General features: G+C 41.8%; 1 long non-coding RNA gene across 4 annotated transcripts in view; it reads right to left on the bottom strand.

The window, feature by feature from the left end:
* The window catches only part of LOC120750206 (uncharacterized), a 58,823-nt gene that overhangs the window by 16,055 nt on the left and 21,946 nt on the right, over positions 1–20,822 (bottom strand). For 3 of the 4 annotated variants that reach the window (XR_005699931.2, XR_005699929.1, XR_005699930.1), the window contains exon 2: positions 12,352–12,456. This is a non-coding gene — a long non-coding RNA (uncharacterized LOC120750206). Of the gene's footprint in view, positions 1–1,265; positions 2,176–12,351; positions 12,457–20,822 lie in introns of all 4 variants that reach the window. The other variant, XR_005699932.1, reaches the window with a different exon arrangement.

The raw sequence follows: 20,822 nt of genomic DNA, 5'->3' as shown, positions 1-20,822 counted from the left end.
TCCCAAGCACCAGCCGCAAGACAAACAAACAAACAAACAAATCTGAGCCATGTGCATGCAAACATAAAAGTGTATGCATGTAGGTTTAGCAAAATTGTGTGGCCCAGTCAGAAATGTTACAAATGTAAGAAAACACCCTAAATCAGTGAAGCACTTTGTAGAACAATCCTGAATTACCACAAAGAGAGAAAAAAGGGAGCGAGGGTTTTCTGAGTGCAGCCCTGATTGAAGAGAGAGGCTTGGGCTACTGCCAAAAGAGCTGTTTCCTATTGTCTTTTTTCCTGCTACATTCAGGAAAACAGGACCTCAGTTTAATCCTACTCTGATTACAAAGAATGTAGACAAAGATACATCACTCTGTATAAACATTTCTGACATAAATAAACCAGAGGAGCTCAAATATTGGCCAACCACTAAAGTCAAAAGTTATGTAACTCCTTTCATATACACTGAGGAAAAAAAATACACAGGAAAAAAAAAAATCCAGCAAAATCCTGAAATATATCAGATTTTAGCATTCAGAATTTGTAATCTAAGTTGCTTTTTAACTAAAGAATGAAGGATATAATAGGAATATAAGGAAACATACTATTTCACAATATACAGATGAAACTTTCTGAAAATAGTGTGAAGAATTGAGGAACGGAAAAAATTATCTAGTCATCACATTACCTTGAAACTTAGAGATCTCTATTACATTCCAACCAAACCCCCAATTCCCTAGCTAGACCACTGAAACACAAATTCCCTGCACTCACTTTCACGGGTCCCTCTGAAAGCGCTGCCTGAGGCATCACTCTGCTCTCCCCTGTATTCCCCAGCCCTGAGAGCTCTGTGCTGTGCAGGACAGAACTCTTGGATTCTACACAAGTCAGACCCCTTGAGGTTCTCCACCTCCAAAGAACTTCTGAAGCATTTTGCTGCATTCACGTATTTTTGATGCATCGAACTAACAAGAGCTGATAATGTGCCCACAGAAAGATTTCCACTGCCTCTCCAACACAGCAGCTGAGCAAGACAAAGGTCTGGTCCCGTACCCTTGATTCATACAGATAACCAAAATTCTCTCCAAATGCTGACTTTTTCAGAGCAGGATTTCATTGGGAGTTTTGAATGCACGTGTCTCTCAATTCTGTTTTGGAACAGAGAAAGCAGAGAGTGCCGACTCTTCCAGAAAAGGGAAATCTAGTTCTTGTTTATATGAAGTTGCTCCCAGCTTAACTGATCTGGGCCAGAAACCCCCGGCATGAAATAAGAACATTCACCTGCTGCATTTCTTCTATCCAGCCTAACAGAGTACTTGCTTACATATGGTAACTATTGAGAAAGGCGTTACAAGTTTTAACTTATTTTTTCAAATAATCTTCAGTTATTGGCAGCGGGTTTAGCACCCTGGCACAGAGCACGACCGAGAAGAACGGGGCGGGGAAAAAAAGCGCTCCCGTAATGGAAGCAAAATGCATTTCTCATCTGTGGATCTTGCTGATGCCTCACAATCTCTTGTGCTGAGAGCTGTGTCGCATCTCCCCAGGCAGCAGCGAGCAGCTGGCCTCCCACACGGACGCGTTGCCGTTCCCCAGATGTTGCCGTTCCCCAGATGTTGCCGTTCCCCAGATGTTGGCTGGTCACCCCGAGAGGCCGCTCCGTGTCCCTGGGCGCTGTGCAGGAGAGACATCCAGCGGCTGCTCCGCTTAACTGCGTCTTCAAACCGCCGGGGACGAGCTGCCCTCTCGGCTAACATCCATGAGCCAGCTACCAGACACACAGAGACACAGAAGAAACATCCCGGTGGCGGGAGAACTGCTTTAATCTCCGCCGTGCATTTTTCATACAACCAACAGGCTTCCTCACTGCGTTCTCAATGTCCCACCCGCGGTTCTCCCTTTTTCTCCGAGCCTCAACTTCATTATTTTGTTTCCGAACCTTACATGTGAATTGGGATAGGTCTATTAACTCCCATGAAGCTGTAATGTCAACCCAGGATCGCATTCCAGTGCTTTGCCATCCAGACATGTATTTTTCACGTCTGCTATCTTCTATTCAAATATTTTCTTTAACCTGAGCTCTATTTGTACTACTTATTTTTATCGGCATAGTAAATAGAGCTCCCAGTTAATACTGATAAAAATTCCAGAGAATCAGTCGTAAATCCTAGTATTAAGTGGTTTGATCTTCCTGTAAGAGCAAGGAGAAACAGATTATTAACTTTACTTGTAGAAATGAGTAGTATCTACAGTATTTGTCATTAAAAATTCAATTTCTTTCCTGCTATATCTAAACTATTTCTTGTACATAAAAATATAGCTTATTTGGAAATATAAATCACCACAAAAGGGCTTATAAACTGAAAAATCTGAGTACAAGATGAAGAAAAATAAGGGAAACACAGCGTTGGGTTTTTTTATAGTAAATATTAGCAATATTAATTTAGAAGTAATTTATTTGGAAAAATCAACTTTGTCACTGCTACATGTTAAGTAATTATATTTTTTTAAGGCTCGACCCACAAAAACTTGAAGGATCTATATGAAAAGAGTATGAAATGGGTTAGCTCTTCTTTCTTTAGAGAAGAAATAAAGGCAGGCAGTTGCTGGCTTCACTGACAACAATGCAGGATGAGGAGCTAGGAATACAGTTAAGGGATGTGTTTAAAGAGCTTTTAAAGAGCAACGAGCATCAGACAATTGGGTAAAACCAGATAATATGATAGAATGAGCCAAAATTCCTAAGTAACATATCAGGATATGTTACTTATGAATAAAACTGACATACCAAATAATTATTAGTAATTAATAATAGACGGGGGTCTATGCTGGAACCAGAACTGTTGATCTCTTTTTCTATCTCTTTTTCCCTTTTATTAATCTGTTCCTTTCTCCCTTCCCTTTTACCCTACCCCTTTATCCCAAACCCACACCACGTGCTTACACAGCAGGTCAGAGACCAACACACCAATTTCCATGCCAAGTGTGCAATTCCCTAAGAAGTCCTTCTGGTTGTTTGCAGGACCCCCTGGCTTTCACACTCCCTTTTGCCCACGAGCGTTTACAAATCTTGGACGGTTCCCTACCCCTGAGGGCGGGAGTCACAACCATACAGGTGGGGAACCACAGGTGTATTGAAGCCTAAGCATCTCTTCAGTGACTCAGAGCCCTGGATGTCGGTGAGCTGTCACACCCCAAGCAAGCCAGCCCTGCCAGCGGCTGCTTGCTACGGGGCGCAGGCACAGAAGGATGTGGTTTGTCTGAGCAGCCGCAGCCACGGCATCCCTGCCATTTCCTCCGCAGCAAATCCGTCCTGGATGCTTTTAATAGCAGCACTTGGCAACACTCTGAGCTCCAGCTCATTTAGCATTCATCTACCACCCCTTGAATTAGCCTTGATCAGTGCTAAATTTGCTGCCCAGGTCTCACACCCAAATGATCTAAAGTTGTCCATCTGCTGAGTCCTGAACAGTGGCCTGAGAGACAAAACCAGAGACGCCTCTTCATCCATCTTTACTCATGAAAATCTTCCCTAATTAAGTATTCCCTCAGTGCCATACTCTGGGGATATAAAGTCCCTCAGATTACTGCTCCATTGCAGAAAAAAGTGACACTGGCTGGAGACAATATTCATTTCTTATGAGTTTCTTTATTTCTATACTTACTCCTTTGGAGGAGTGCAGAAAAAAAAGCATGTGAATTTTCTTCTATTAGAAGAGTTATTAATTATCAGGAGGGTACTTGGTAGAATTTTCACGTGTACATCACTGCAGCTGGATGGATACCAGACAGTAATGAAATTATTATTTTCTACTTATTGCAAAAGATTTTTTTTTAATTTAAAGGTTAAATCAACAGCTGTTTAATTAATCAATTATTTATTTAACGACTTAGGTCTAAACATATTGAAAAACATATTCTAATATGCCTACGTGAAAACTAAATATTTTTCTTTAGTTTTCTTCTGATTTGCAGAAAGAATTTACTGAAAAACAACTTAAAATGGTGATCTGTATTTGGCATGAAGGCTCCCTGGTTTTGTACAAGCATTTAAAAAATACAACCCCTGAGACAAGAATCTCTGAAAGAACTCGGGTCCTATTCTATTGGGAAATGTATCACTGGTTTTTACACCACGTATTCTTTGCACTGGGGACCTTGTTCCAGTCAGCCCCTAAACACTGTGATAAAGTAGCTGTTACTGTCACTTCATTCTCCATACAGAAAATGGTAGGAAGAAAGCAACATCCAAAGTTTCATCAACACTTGACAGCTAAAACGGAGCAATAACTCAGATCCCTTGACCTAATGTTTTGTACTTCCTCCACTTGAGTTCAAGGAACAACAAAATGATTGCCAAGACAGCCAACTAGACCTTTAAACTAAACCTGAAACTGAACTGTGGCAGCAAAGTCCCGGTATCACAGTTCAAATCAGCTTTGTTACAAAGCTCCTCTGTTAATAATTTATCACAGAACCATAAAATGGTTTGGGATGGAACCTCACAGACCACCAAGTGCCAAACCCCCTGTCACAGGCACGGATGCCACCCACTATCCCAGGCTGCTCAGAGCCCCATCCAATCGGCCCTTGAACGCTGCAGGGACGGAGCATCCACAGCTTCTCTGGGCAGCCTGTTCCAGCGCTCACGAAAGAATTTCATCCTAATGCCTAAGCTAAGTCCTTCCTCTTTCATAAAAAATTGTTCATCCTTGCCCTGTCACTATCTCCCCGAGTAAAACGTTGCTCTCCCTGTTTTTTATAGGCTCCCTCTAAGCACCGGAGGGCACAAGGAGGTTTCCCCGGAGCCTTCCCAGGCTGGACAAACGCATCTCTCCCGGCCCTGCCCGCACAGGAAAGGCGCTCAGAGCACCTTCGCGGTTCTCCTCCAGACATTTTTCCCGAGTGTTTTGTTACTTTTGGGCAGCCTTTCCGGAGCCAGAGCAGCACCACAGCCCTTCAGGGACGGCGCCGGGGCGAGAGCAGCGCCCAGGAGAGGAGCTGCAAGCAGAACAGCGACCACGAGAAGGCGGCAGAACACAGGCTGGGAACGCTGCCCTGCCGGCCGGGAGGCTCCTGCGGGCGGCCCGGCTCGGGAATCGGGCAGCCGCAAGGGAAAGGGCTGCCCGAAGCCAAGAGGAGCGGGAAAGAGCGCCTGTTGCTGATCTCCTGGGACATGGACGGGCGCATCCGCAAAAACCACAGCCAAGGTGACCCTGGGTGTGAGGGCGAGCGCCAGGCAGAGCTGGTGGGGTGGCTTTGCCGCTTGGTCGCCCTGGGGCTCGCCGAGAAGTCTTAAAGGCTCTTGACACTGCAACGTGGCACAGACTCCAAAATGCTCTCTCCTGGTCCTCTTCTCAGGCAAAGTCGTGTCGACTTAGATGGGAAAATTGCCTGCCTGAGAAGTGAACAAATCTGGAGAAAGGCTTCTGACAGTTGACCAGTTAACAGATCACACACAGAACTGAAGGGATCAATGAGTTTTTATAACAAAATTACTACAGCAAACAGCAGGGGATAATTACTGTTCTTTATTCTTTCATATCATTAGCTTCTCATTGTGTCATATGACACAACCCTGATCCCACATAGGCTTCTGAATCACGTCACAGAATGTGCAGGTTGCTCTTGATTTGTGACTCTGAGATGAGCCTGTTTCCTTAGATCCAGGCGAAGGGAGCGTCAGAGCTTCATCACAGGGGTTGAGCAGGTATCCATCTACATTGCATAAGGACAGCACTGCGTGCTCGGGCAGTAACAGCTCAGGAAGAACTTGGGACCGGAAAAATAGAAGCAATATGGGCAAGTGTGGTCTCAGGTATGCAATGCAAGATGCCGGCAGACACACAGCAGGATTTGGTTGTCTCTCATTAACTTTATTTAATGGCACAACTGATCTATAGAGAAGAAAAACACCACAGAAACATGGTATATAAACACAAAGATAAGCAAATCAAGCTGCCAAAAGGAATGGTTAAAATGCAGATTACTTGAGCAGTGGCCTGAAGCCAGGACAGCTATTTAACTATTCCACATGGAATAGTCCATCTTCCTGATGGAGAGCAGGCTGGGATTGTATTCCACTGCTACCATCACCTGTATCTATTTTTCTGTGTAAGAAATGATGGGATGCACACCTAGTTGCAAGAACTCTAAGTAGAAAGCACTGGATAAAGAGCTAAATCCTACTGTACTACACCTGGAAAAAGGAAGGCAAGGAACCTCTGTACCAGAGGGGTCTAAAGTTCAGGGAAAGTAGTGTGATACCCAGACAAGGATTGCACAGGCTGTGCAGTGAAGAAGACAGTCCAGGAGGATTGATTTACAGCACAAAGAAAGGCAGATTTGGGGCCAGTGCCTGGAATTGACACACATCTGTGCAGCACCACAGGCCACTTGCACCATCTCCTGTGGCAGCAGTGCCCAGGGCACAGTGGAGGAAAGGACGTGAGATGACTGCACCGAAGATCAACAGCATCATACAGAAAAATTCACATAGGTTAGGGCTTTTTCCTCTCTACCAGTGAATAAACTCACATTCATTCCATACTAGCACAGCCTGCTCTTTCAGAATTTAAAAGCAAGGCAATTCCTATTCAGTATGCTACAGAAAAAAGGGATCTGAATGGGGATCCATAGGCACTCCAAGCTAGGTCTCTGTTCTGAGCAAAATAACCACATGTAACCCAGAAATTCATACAAGAGGTGGTTACATCCTCTTTCCTGCTGCTCTGCACCAAAACAAGGTGTATGTTCACAAACTTCTCAGTAACAGTGCAGCTTTAACAACTTGGTCCCTCCAATTTACGCTCACCTTACACCATATCCTTACCTGTGCCAGGACAGCTGCTGGTACAGGCACATGTTGAGCTGTATTGAGGAAAATCTACCTCTCCTGCCCCTTCTCCTCCCCATAAGAAAGGTTTTTAGAAAGAATTAGTTAGCTTCCCAGTCTAACTCACTGTGCAGTCACATCAGCTGTTACACTGGCACAAGTGAATATGTAGGTGATGGTGGCAGCCAGCAGGAATGAGTGACATGCAAATGATACTACTGTGAGAAAGAAGGGCTTGTGAAACCACATTCTCGTGGAGGCTGAGCCTGATCATTAATCACTGAGGAAGCACATTTAGTTTTGGCACCAGTCAAACTACTCAGCTCTTAACATTTTAACCTGAACGCCTTGCCAAAACTCAGGTGGATTTTCCAGTTAGAAGATACTGGTATAGAATTTAACACCAAAATAGTGCTGTTTTAATTAAGTTCACAAATAATAATAAGTTTTAACTGATAGTTTTAATAACTGGCATTAATTTTTAATTTCAAAGCATTCCACTTTCACCTTGCTCACTGAGCTTTTCACCCCATCACTCACAGCACAGCTGCAAAGGTTGCTGAATCAGCCTTTGCTACAGTGGAAGAATGGGAGGGAGCAGCCAGGGAAGGAGTGGGACTCTTCTGTAGCAGCTCTGCTGCTGAAAGCACAGGAACTTTCCTCAGCGCCAGACTGTTCTCAAGAGGTGTCTGACACTGTTTCCAGGATGTGCTCCACACCAGTTTCAGCCTCTCAGCTGTGCCAGCTCCAGGTACTCAGCCTCCTTGAGTACTTGCACTGCAGCTGAAGGGTGAGAAACCTCCCACACAGAGAAGATAGAAACAACTAAATTTACTCTTTGTTTATATTTCTCCCCCCCCCCCCGCCCCCAATTTATTTATCAGCTCTACTTTCAAGATAAAATGAGCAAGCCCTTTTACAGTCAGATCTTTCCCAGCTGTGCAAGAATCAAACAAATGAGACAGCTGAACGTGCCCCCAGGCGGGTAAAGCAGGATGCTGCTCTGAGACCTCTTGCTCAGCTTTTCTTCATTCTTACTCAAGATAAGCTTCCTATTCACTCTGTGGTTTTTCTGTTTAAGTTTCCAAACCCAGCTCCTTCTGCATACATGCTTCTCCCCCCAAGATGACTTAATACTGCCCATTAGTACAATTCGTTCAAATATTCAAGTAGCCTCTGCTAATTTCTCCCAGAACTGATGACATGCTTAAGTATCTTTTAAAAATACTACCAATTCTTTAACATAAAATTACAAGAAATAAAGGGCATCAGTAAAACCTCCTGATTTCAGGAAAGCACCTCACTTGTTAATAATGGAATATTTGAGCACACACAAACACATCTCTTTAGCCGAGCTGCTTCTTCCTCTTGCATACAGTCACACACGAAACAGCTTAACATGCTCACAGGCAAGGAGATTTTATGCAGATAATTGTTAAAAAAAAAACAACAAAAAACCACAACCTTAGGGACAATCAGCAATTCTAGTTTTCCCCCTTGCATGTTGTACATTTTGACCTCAGAAAGATATAAGCTCCAAGCCTGTCAAGAGGAGATGAAACATTTATGATCCTATATTGCATCATGCCTACACATTTGAAGGTAAATTATTACAGATATTTTACAGAGACTTTCTCTCTCTTCGCAGTTTTTTCAGTTCATATTCCTAATCAGGTTTTAAAGCCTTCATTTAGCTGCAGAAAACACAGCGGATGCTAGAATGAACCAACACTCAATACATGTGTTGTAAGGTAATTCCAAAGATTTGCACTGAAAAACTTACAAAATTTGCTCAGTACCACATAAATTAATCCTATACCACCTGAAGAGAAAAGGATGAAAAATATATTTATTTAGACTTATTTCTGCTAAAAAAAAAAAAAAATCGACCTTCAGGAGGCATTAGACAAATGAAGTTATACTGAATCCTCATGTCCTACAGCGCTTGCTCTGTTCAGTGTTTATTTTCATTTCTGAGTGCATCAGACTGGCATTCCACTTGTAGGTGTAGTAAGAGAAAACCAAACTCAAACTGCCTTTGTACAATGTACAACTTGCAAGCCTGGATGCCTACATAAAGCCAACTAAAGGTCAGAGCAGATGAGCTGTAATTAAACTTGTCATTTAGAAGAAACTCAGGCCTCACTCCAGAAATGTATCAATGAAATTGCTTAGCTTTCAGCGGCTCGAGTCCTGTACAGAAGGTCAGCAGTACTTTCCTAGATAGGATCCTAAATGTGGATTGGGATTCCAAGTAGTTTACAGCAGATTCAGTTGCTTTTCTAGCAGGACTGTTTCTCTCTTTACTTCACTCCATGCAGCAGCACCCAGCCATGGATTGCTTAATGCCCGTGCAGCCCCCTGCCCATATCACAGCTGGACCTACAGCTGTATTAGGCAGTTTTAAAGCTTTGTACTACGATTTGTGAGAATTATAGTTGTTAACTCGAGTAAAAGGTAGTACCTCTAGCAGATGGGCCTTCACATTTCCATCAGTACTGATAAGACGGACTCTTGTCTGCTCTGGCTGAAATTACAGGGAATTCTCCAGTTTCCAAGTTTTGCCAGTCTTGGCAAGAAGGTGTAGTAACAAAGGCCAAACGCCTGAGCTGGCCTGATGTGCTTTTTCAGCCCCAAAGGCTGTTCTTCCACGCGGGAATGAGGCTGCTGTCCCGTCAGCACGAGGGACACGTGCAGCGTCGCGGCACGCGCGGGATCAGGATCAGCGTGCGGCGCAACCGTGCGCTGCCTGCCCAGGGGACAACGTGTCGCTTCCCAGAGCTGCCAGCACAGCACCTCCCCACAAGCATGGAATTGCCTGTGTTGGAGGGGGAAAAAAGAAAGACAGACAAGATTCCCTGATTATCATATTATGTTCCTCATCCTGTCAAGTGACCCGCCAGGCTGTGGCGAAGCACGTGAGGCCGCCTCGATCCCACCGCGTTATATAATTTGGCGATAACAGAAGTAGGCACGTTTGTCAAATGACCGAGCAGATCTGGCATTTAAAAATGTGTCAACTTTGCCCCTGGACAATCTTAAAGAAAAAGCAAACAAAACTAACCCAGACTCTTCCATCAACCTGATTACAATCTTTGGTGATTATTTTCCTCCAAATTTTTGTCTGCAATGTGATTTTTCCCTCTCTGTCCTTGCGTGACCTCAGCTGTGGGAATTTTCCCTTCTGCAATGCCAGTGATGGGAAAGCAAGAGCAAAACTGCTGTTCTGGGTCACATGATCTGTCACAGAGACCCTGACTCCAACCCCAGCTGAGGGTTTTTAGTGACAATCTGGGGAGGCAACACATGTTTAAGCTACAGCCCTTGCATATGATCACAAAAGTCTGAAGTGAGCACATTCTCCATCTCACGAGCAAAGCGCTGGGCATGATTGTGCACCCTACTTCTGCCTAGTAAATCCCTGCTCGTCCAACTTTTATCTCAAATATTTGGGGGGAATGCAGCCCTGGGTGTGTGATTTAAATGAACTGTGCAATTTCCTGTTCAAGTCCATCAAGATATATTGCAACACCATTTCTGTTTAAGTGATTTGCAGTCCGCTTCATCTCTAGTAATTTAGGTTTCCACAGAACAGTTGGCAAACCAATACAGGAATGCACTGTCACAACTACATGGAGCATTCACTGCCTGTACACAGTGAATCAGTATATGATTCACCCACTTTCATAAAACAGTTGTGACCTTTCATCTGACTACTTCCTCAAACAAAATACAGAGGAATATTAATAAATATGGAAACCAGGAACCAACAATTTGGGGGACTAATAATAGCTCGTCTCATGATTTTTTTGTTATTGTACTAATCCTTACTTTGTGCTCTGCATTTCTCAAACGTTTCTGTCATCTCTTGCAACCCTTTGACTACTTAACCAGATCCACTAAAGCACAGGTTGCTCTTTGTTATGAAAGTGAAGGCATAGAATACCTAAAGACCTCCTAAAGGGATAATTTTTAATTTTTTAAAAAATATTATAAAAATAAACAATATCATATGAATAATATACCAATCTGCAGATAATCTTGTTCTGTATTTTAAAAGTAACAATACATACACTGTCTTGGTTACATACACGTACTTTTCTTTCTGCCCCTCATAGTGTAAAGCTGATAACAAGCAATCCTGAGCACCGAGATCAAACTTTATCGACAAACACAACTTATACTGAGAATTAGAGAGGACAAAGTTAACATGGTAGAGTATTGCACCATATATGTTTTTGCCACCACGTGTGAAAAATCTCAGGCATAAAATAAAGCACAAGCAAAATCCTTTCAGGAAGTGACAGGCAATATCTCACTCTATCAGCTATTTTGAAAGAATTCATTAAATATCAGAGAAAAAGCCCTACCTGGTCTCCAGAAACATGAGGTGATACACATCAAGAGGAAAATGTATTTTACGCAAAGCTTTGGCAGAAAGATTAAAGTGGCACCATTCTCCAAACCTCAAACCGATAGAGTTGAGATAGAGAAGAAATATCAGAGCCCCACTGGATTCTACCTGGACATCACACATGTGAAAGAAATATTTAGTAAATCTGAGAAGTAAAGGCTAAATGTATTTTCAAGGGACACCATCCTGCAAATATTCTGTAAATAGTGGAAAAATTGTGCATTTTCCTCACAGTATGTAAGACTTTGTAACCTAGTGCTTCACTGGTTTTTGTTTGTTTGTTTGTTTGGGGGGGTTTTGTGTTTTTTTTTTGTTTGTTTGTTTGTTTTGTTTTGTTTGTTTTTGTTTTGGTTTGTTTTGGTTTGGTTTTTTTAAAGTTCTAAATCAGATCAGTTATTTCTTAGTAGCTTGCTCTGGTTAGGGATGACAGTGTTCTAGGGACCACATAATTGGTACCCCAAGCTCCAGAAGAGGAGGTTCCTTGGAATGCCATGGAGCTTGCTGGTTGCTACCCGATTGTGCTATGAGAGCCAGCGCAGCCCATGGAGTGTTAGGAAAACTCCAGGGATGGAAGAAGTGTGGAAAAGGGTGACTGCTCATCAGGTGAAGTCACCACAGGGATGGTTTGCAGTGGTTAATGATCCAAATTTCCAGGCAAGTAGCTAGAAGCCTGTCTTGCAGTCCTCTGAGGGGTCACTTCAGAGCCACAGTGCGGCATCTCCCTTTTCCCATGGGAACGTGGTGGCAGTTTGCACCACCCAATGCCAACACTTCCACACATCAGACAACACAGTTGGTCAAAACAAGCCAACAAAGGAACCAGTAGTGGATATTGGATTTGTATCACAAAAAGCCTTATAAACCCCGTAAGGAACTGTGTCTCTATACTTGGCACTGTACCAATAAGTAACAAAGAGCTCCCATCCCAACCAATGCACCAACCCACTGCTGACAAGATGCCACAGGAGGATGAAACACAGGAACAAGATGGGGATGGATTAGCACAAAAATAGCTGGAGGAAAAGCAGAAGTCCTGAAGTTCCCCTTTTCCTAACGGTTGATTTGTATCTTCTGGCAGCGTGGCACCGATGGAGAGGATTGAAAGCAACTGTACTCACCCTTAGTGAGAAATTTGCCTTTGCCTCACTCCAGACTCTGTTTTCCCATTGCTTTATCAATAGCACAGTTCAAGCAGCTCAGATGTTCAAACCCTGATGCAAATTCTGAAAGACAAAGAATGTTTGGCAGTTATTGGAATGCTGCAACAGGCAGGTAGAAGATGCAATGTGGTGAAATACTCAGGCCTGCAGTAAAGTTTAACCACACTATCAAACACAGCTGTACCAGTCACATGCTGGGGACTTCCCAGCTGTGGACTCCCAAAGCACGCAAATTTCAAACAATTCAGTCACTATGTAATCAGCAACCATGTGACAATTTCATTTTCTCTTTCAAAACATCCAAACAAGTCTGGATTCAGAAAGACTCTGTGGCTCAGCCATTGTGACTCTTAGTACTTTTTCTGCATTTATCATGTCAAGCAGAACACTGCTACTACAGTAGAACTGTACTGTTTTATCACAGAAAGACCTTCTGTGATCCTCATGCAGGAAGGAAATAAGTGTCCTTATATACTAATGAGACCCTAAAGATTTCCTTAGCAACACGACCTGGACATATCACATTGACACCATAGGTTAAACATGTGACACGCAGGCATCATTAAGTTTTTTGTCTCTATCACTGGAGAACATGAGATTATGTACAAGAATATGACCACTTTAACGGAGTATAAAATAGATAAGAATTAGAAAAATAAAAGCCTGCATTTAAAAGTCTTTGTACATTCCAGTTCTGCTTGGTTATTGTTCCTCTCCTCGCTCAGTTAGAAACCAGACTGAAAGCCCATGAAAGAAGAGGTACAGTTCAATTTCGCCAACTGTCTTTTCCTCTGCTCGTTAATGTGAGTGTTCTGGATAGGAAAACGTACTGAAAGAAGTCATTATTTACTTCTAGTTTCCTCTTAGTCTGTGCTAATTGGCAGGTTTAATCAGGAGTATTCCTAAAATAATTATTACTAAAATGACTTTTAAGAGATTTAATTTTAATGTATGTGTATTAAGGAAACAGCTTTTCCTGGGAGTACAAGAGACAGGAGAACCTGCAGTGATGATTATATTTCAGGAAGGAAAGAGGAAGTCAGATGGGAGAACTGTGCTAAGGGCCCTGCCCTGGGAAAGCATTTGATTTAAAATACTAAACTAAGGAGGGATGCCCAAGCCACATTTTTGCTTTATCACCTCTGCACAGCTATTTCAGAATGCTGACTGAATTTGAATGCTCACTGTAAAACATGCAGTGTGCTCTACTCCTGGGAGCAGCCTTTAACATCACTTACAAACCAGCTGGATGCTATAGCTCCCTCAACACCCTTTATATCCCTTTTAATTTACAACACGCTATTCTAAAAGAAGAAAAATATACACTGGTTTGGAACAAAATGCTGACACAGCCTCCAGATATGTGAGACTCTGAGCCACAGAGGCAAAATGCACTAAACTAAAATGAGGGTCTGCTGTACAAGATGATAAGGAAAAAAAAAAATAGTTTTAGCTTCTGCTGGTAGAATCACAGATTCTGCATTCAAGGTGTACTATTGTGGGAGACATGCTGGGGAAAAATTTGCATAGAGAACAAAATGTTGAAAAATGATGAAATGTATCAAATCTCACTTTTGCAGCATCACTTCTAGAACAGGTGACATTATCCTCAGAGTAAATATGATCATATTGATAACAGACAAACAAGTGCATGAGTTGGGAAGACCTCTTCAACAGTGCTTTTATGGAAATACATTCCCTGAGGTAACCTTACCCCTCAGAAACACCCAAAAAGTGGACAGTGAAAGTGTTTACCTCTGACTGATTGGAGATAAGTTGGAGTAGGCAGGAGGATGTTACAGTAGCAACACCTGAGGAAGTTGGCAAGAAAGCAAAAGCAGTACATGCTCAGTCTCTGGCAAACCTGAACTAGCACGGCAGAGTGTTAAAATATGACTTTTTCAGTGTTTTACATACTAAGACTGGAAGAGGTAATGAACCAGAGATCATGAAATTACCACCAATGCAAGAGAATGATGCCATTATTATTAGTGAATACTGCACAACAATGTAAAATGTGATTTAAATGCTAAAATGTGATTTAAGTGCTAAAAAATGCAAGAAACCACACTAACAATGAGTAGATGAGATGAGGGAGACACTGTTACATAAAGACATGAGTGTGCTGCAGTTGTCAGTAACCTGCAAGATCAGAATCTTATCACGGTAATTAAAATTATAGCTGAAATTGAATTGAAAGTCAAAAGTGAGAAGCTTTCTTAAGAAGAAATCTTAGGATGGTCATGAATTTGTAATTCCACAGTCAAGGGAAGGATAATTTTGCTTAAAAATGCTGCTTTTCTTTCACAATTCAAGTGCAAGCTGTTCATAACAAAAAGCACAATATAATAATGAAGATAAACAGTAATAATCCCTATGAGTTACAAGTTACAAAGGGAAAAAAATATCAATAAGTTAGAAACATCAGCAGAAAGTCCACAGCTGACATCACCAATGTAACACAAAGAACTAAAAAACCCTCAAGCTTATCAAGACTACAATACCCTAGCATCTATAGAAACCCTTTCCCAGATGGAAATGATAAAACTTTCAATAGTGGTGCAGAAGAGACAGACATATTTAGAAATATTTCTATTCCATATTTGGACAGCTGTTCTTGTGCCACGCGATGAAGTTGAACTGTTCTCCAGTCCCCTGGTAACCAAGCAGGACGTCGTACAACTTGCATTAGAAACCAGCATTTTAAAGTCAGCCAATTCATCTACCTCACACCTAAGAACTAAGACAGAGAAGACTTGAGAGCTAATCAAGTTTATTTTACTAAATTAAGGCATTCCAGGAAAATCCCATTTGACTGAAAAAGTGCTAATGTTGTGCCAATAATAACAGAGGCCAGCAGGATGACTCAGAGCTAATGGACAGTGAGTCTGACCTTCCTTCCAGGTAATAAAGCTGTTATAAATTTAATGAAGAATGGAAGGGATGGAATATAATTAATATCATCCCAGTGAACCCAGTTTTGTGGCAAACATATCTTGTAAAACAAGTCTTTGCATTGTTTGATGAGACAAGTAATTGGATGATGAAAGTAATTTTATATTTATATATATCCGTGGAGAGAGCTTGACTTAATAGCATATGACATTCTCATTATGAACACTGGCACAATGCTATCAGTAAAATGTATTAAATTAACTGAAAACTGAAAGATCTAAGACAGTAATAATGAATGGAGACTTGCAACATAAACTTTACTGCTTTCATGAGAAGAAAATAAATATATGCATCCATGATAACAAGATTTGTGAGATCAATAAAACTGTGAGGATGAAAGATGAAGATATTAACGCAGAACAATTTGAATCACTTGATAAACTAAGCCAGTTCTAATTAAACATGTCTTAACACAGCAAACTGTGAGGGGAGTAGAAATGAAAGCTTCACCACTAGCCAAGTCTTCTCTCTGGAAAACACATGGTTTGAAAAGTATCAAGAATTACAGGTGACAAACAGCTGACACAGCTAAAAAATCCAAACCAAAAATCCAGTCTTAATACACTCCTTGTACGTACAGACAAAAAGCAATACTTTTTCACTAGTGAAATGTGCCATGAATCACCACACCAAGTTCCACAGTTTAGGAAGAATGCTTTCAAAATAGAATTTAAACATAAAAAAGCAGGCAAAATTATTTGAAGAGGGAAATGTCTTAGAGTGTCTTGTTTGAAGAAAAGACTCGCTTGTTAACATTATTAACTAGCTTGACTTAATAGGACAGGAAATGCTGGTTCCTAGCGGTTAGTGTAAACACAATTCATATAGAAACATGGTCCATTAAACAACAAGTCATTTATAGCTGATATTACCATGGAAAATCTCAATGGCATCTTCATTTCAAGGCCATTTCAAGGATACGTTTTTGTGTGTTGTAGGTCAGTGTGTATTTGCCTGCTTACTACTGCAGTTGAACACAAAATCCTCTATACAGAGGTGACTGCGTAATAACGACCTATGACACAGCAAGCTAACTAACTGACCTAGTAAGATCTTCCAGCTTTTTTTCCCCCCATGTGGATACTGTAAATATATTTTTCTCTCTTTGTCTGAAGAATTGAGCTGATATCAACATGCCACTTCACTGACTTTGGAATATTCTGTGTTGAGATCTGCCACAATTCACTCAAAATTGCCAGACCCTCAGGCTCCTTTCAGAACAGGTATTCCCTGGAAGGGTAAGGGTTTTGTTAAAAGGGTGCAATTAGAGGGAAGCGGAGACCCTAAGCCTGATCCCGTTGATATTAACATGTGATTTGCCATCGATTTGCAGCAGCAAGATCTGGAGCAGAGTGTTTGCAACCCTATGGAAATGGTTCTAATTTTGAGGTTCTTAATTCCACACAATCTCTTCAGGAGCAAGTGCTCGGCTCTGTGCGTGGTATAACAATAACAGTCAGGGCTTCTGCTTTTCCACAAATAACCGTGTCATAAGCTGCTGCTTCCTTATTTTATGTATTTACAGATATCAACAGGCCTATATAAAGCCTCTCCATGATTTGTTCATATACAGTAAGTCTTCCTTTTGCTGTATTTTTAGATCAGTTGCACTTAACACTTCCTCAACCTACTGAACTTTGCTCTGGGACGATGATCAAGGAAATGCAAACACTGCGCTGTTTAAAGGATGACAGCCAACATTTTCCATGGCACTCGTTGAAAGGGTACGGTACAATGAGGAGTTCAGCGTGACTCCAAAGTGGTGCAGCACCCAGTTCATGCTCACACACTCTGCACCTGCCCCTTGGCCGGCTTCCAGAAAAAGATAGGTGTGAATTTATCAATCCGCAAGAAGCAGCAGCTTGCATGACCTCTCACGTAAGATGTACACGTACAAGACAATACTTGATCTCTCAGTTTTCTAATAAACAATGCCACTTTGAAGAAAACAAGACCTTCAAGCCTCGTTGCAAATAATTTTATCTAAGGGAGAACAGTAATAAATGACTCATCAAGGAAAAGCTGCAGATGTGCGCTCCTTTCCTTCTTTGCTACAATGTTCGATAAAGCTGGAACACACCTGGAGAGGCAATTTTCCTATGGTTAGGTTGATGTGTGCTTTCAAGCATATCACCTTAGAATCTCAGGAATGGCAAAACTACCCTTTTCTGAATTTTCCAGTGCAGAGGATATAAACAGGCCCAACTTGTGGTTACTCCAGCACAGGAAACCTTTCTATGAGATTCTGCCATTTCCCCCAGAGTAAGAGGTGTGGCTAAGTACAGCCATACCTGTAAGATCTTCATGGTTTGTAAAGCTTAACTGCTAAAGCAGCAGATTGTCAATAGTAAAAGTGCAGCTATCAGGACTTTTTTATTGGTTAAAGTACAAACTAAACCAGTCCCAGTTACAGTACTGAGAACTGTTGCATGAAGATTTACCCTCATTGGGTGTAAAGTACACCAAGAAGAATTCATAGTGGTTTTGCAATTTTCAGCTCCCATGTGTGCTGTGAAAATTCTCCTGTTCTGATTCTGTTCTGATCCCATGCAGCCAATGCATGTCTCACTGAGCAGAGCACCGCTGTAGGGAGAGGACCTGTCAGCATGTCCTAATCAATAATTCTTAATGAGCAAATGTTTTTTTTTTTAAATACGGATTAGTCACACAACAAACAATCAGAATGTTGATGAGAAAAGCACTTGGGACAACTGCTGTTTGTGATGATTATACCTGAGATGAGAATCCACTGTGCAACAGAATTTACACGTGCACCTGTTTGCTACATATCAGTAAGAAAAAAATGCTGCCATTTCATCAGATACCAGTAAATAAAATCTTTACAGTGTTGAGAAAACATTACAATGTTCATTTGTGTGTTTTCTAAGTGGAAATTGTTGAGATATTGCTATGGGTCGAGTGAGAGCTTTAGACAATCCCTGCTTTAGGTTCAGATTTTTGGCAGTAGCTTTACAGATCCAGAATGCCCGTGTAGACAAGAGGGAAAGCCAAATCCCACACATCAGTGCAAGACATAATCGAGTTATGTCTGCTTTGTAGGAACAAGACATCCTCATAGAACTGATTGCTTTGCAACTCTCATCCTGCTGGCAGAAGTAGAGACACCTGCAGCTAGAAGTCCAAGGACACTGAGAATGAAGACAAGACACAAACGGGCTTTGAGACAGAGAGTGGTACACAATCTGAAATGAGACAGAAAATGACTGACACAGAAACAGCATGACAGGGGCATAAACAGTTCAAGAAAAGGCACGGGACCCTAAAAAGGGTAGAAGCACATGACTACATCACGTGTAACTAAAGTCAGGAAGAGCTGACTCAAACTGGTAAAAAGTGAAAGATATACATAGAGGCAAAAGCATGGTGATCCGCAGGTCGTGGGTTGGTGCAGATTTAACAAGAATCTGAAGCTAAAAAGTTGAGGCTTATAGTCTGAATTTGGAAGGTGAAATGCTGGTACAGACAACCTTTTTTCAGCTGTTAAACCTGTGTTAGGTGAAATTCACTCCCTTACAACTGAAATGAATGCCTACTGTGAATGCCTGAAGCCACTGCAAATTGTCTTTCAGGATCCTGCAGAGCCCCGTCTTCCATGAGGTCTGGATCTTAAAAGAAATAATTTGAAGAGGCTCATGTCCTTTGAAACTCCAGCAGCTAACAGGAAAAAAGAAAAAGAACTTCTGGGAATTTCTGCAGGAAAAATGGCCATTTCCCAATTGTTCTCTGTTCTGACTGCCCCTTCAGAACTTTGCAAACGGATGGGGCAGTTCCTCTAGTCACTCACAAGGAAAAGGTCCCATCCCATGTCAGCCTGCTGGACACCAGTAACACGGCTTGCATGAGCTAGGATCACGGGACCAAGCCTACACAGACTAACTAGGCTGGTCCTAGCCACAAACCTAAAATCATTTGCTGGCCTCCAGACTAACATTTTATGTTCTCTCCTGCCTCAGGCTACCTTTCAGCCCTGGATCCCACTGAATCTCAATCCACCTCTCTGTGTTGTGGGTCACTGCTGAGCCTTCCCTCTCTTGTCACAGTGCCATGCTTTAAGAAAAATGAAGAATGCAGCCTTTGTGGCAGCGCTGAGTGAACACCACTTGTAAGGAAAATATCCCAAATCTCATTAAAAAGAGATAAAGCCATCTGGATCCCAAGACAGTCAGTTTGAAAAAAAAACCCCACAAAACTATTCTGAAACCAATTTACGAAGAGAAAGAGATAGGAAAACAACTTTGCTGCCAACAAATGTTGCGGCCCTTGTCATCTATTACCACATGAACAAAGCACTCAATGACTGACTCCAGTACCATTGCCAATTACTGTGACAACATACAGTATAACCATATTATGTTTACAATATAATACATGTGAGTATTCAATAGAGCCTGGCAGGACTTCAGTCACTGCCTCTTTTATGCTTTAAAAATCAAATTTTTAAACTGAGTTTGCTGTATAACATGTTCCCTAATTACATGGTTTACTGTATAGAGAACAAGAAAGGATATTGAAAGTGATTTCAGGCAAATCTCTGAACATTTAGTGAGATAAACCCTTTTTATTCATACACATTGCACCACTAACAGCCAACATAATGCCTTTATTGTATAAACACGCCCCATCTTATTCCCATTGACATCAGAGACAAGTTTTCCAAAAGTTACAGCTTCAACTGAAACTCAAGAACAAAATGTTCAGGGCCTAGTTTTAAAGGGATTCCTTCTTCACCTTTTATGCTACAATTGCAAAGGTAAACAGGATCATTTAAACATCTGCTCCATTTGTGAATGACATCAGAAAAACAGCTTGCCAAATGATTTGATTTATATTTCCCAAATCACATGCCAAATAGAAGCAGGAGGTCGCCTTGGAAAATATGAACTAAAGATGTGCTCAGACTCAAACATCCAGTTACTAAAAGGCCCCACTGTCAGTCCACAGCCAATAATTCAGTCAAATTTCTGGGTAGGCTACCTACTTTACATATAAATCAGGACTCAGGGGCAGAGATACTTAAAATAACAATGTGGATGCTAGCTTAAGCACATCAGGCCTAAGCAACAACACACCAATACAATTATAATGATTCTCAGGCAAGCCCGAGTTCAGAAGTAACATGGTTCACCAGCCAAGCTTTGTCCAAAGAGGTTGCACATTCTTCATCCTTGGCAGTACTCCAGACCTGACTAGCTAAAGCTCAGAGTGGATATGACTGCCATAACCCGAACTTCAGTTACTAACACTGGCTTCTTCCGCTACTGAAAGGTGTTTAAAAACACCTGCCAGCCCTGGCAGCTCCAGATCACAGCCCTGGTTACACAGTGAGCAGACTGGAAACAAGTAACAACTGCAGAGATGCTTTCTTAAATGTGATGCTTGGCTTGGAAATCTTTGTGCTGGCACAGTGGACTGAGTGGAGCTGTTCTGCAAATATCTGAAGAACATCTAGAACC

Source organism: Hirundo rustica, chromosome 3, assembly GCF_015227805.2.
Source record: "Hirundo rustica isolate bHirRus1 chromosome 3, bHirRus1.pri.v3, whole genome shotgun sequence".
In the NCBI taxonomy this organism is placed as follows: Eukaryota; Metazoa; Chordata; class Aves; order Passeriformes; family Hirundinidae; genus Hirundo; species Hirundo rustica.
Note: the sequence above shows the minus strand (reverse complement) of the source record. Positions and strands in the feature narration are given on the sequence as shown.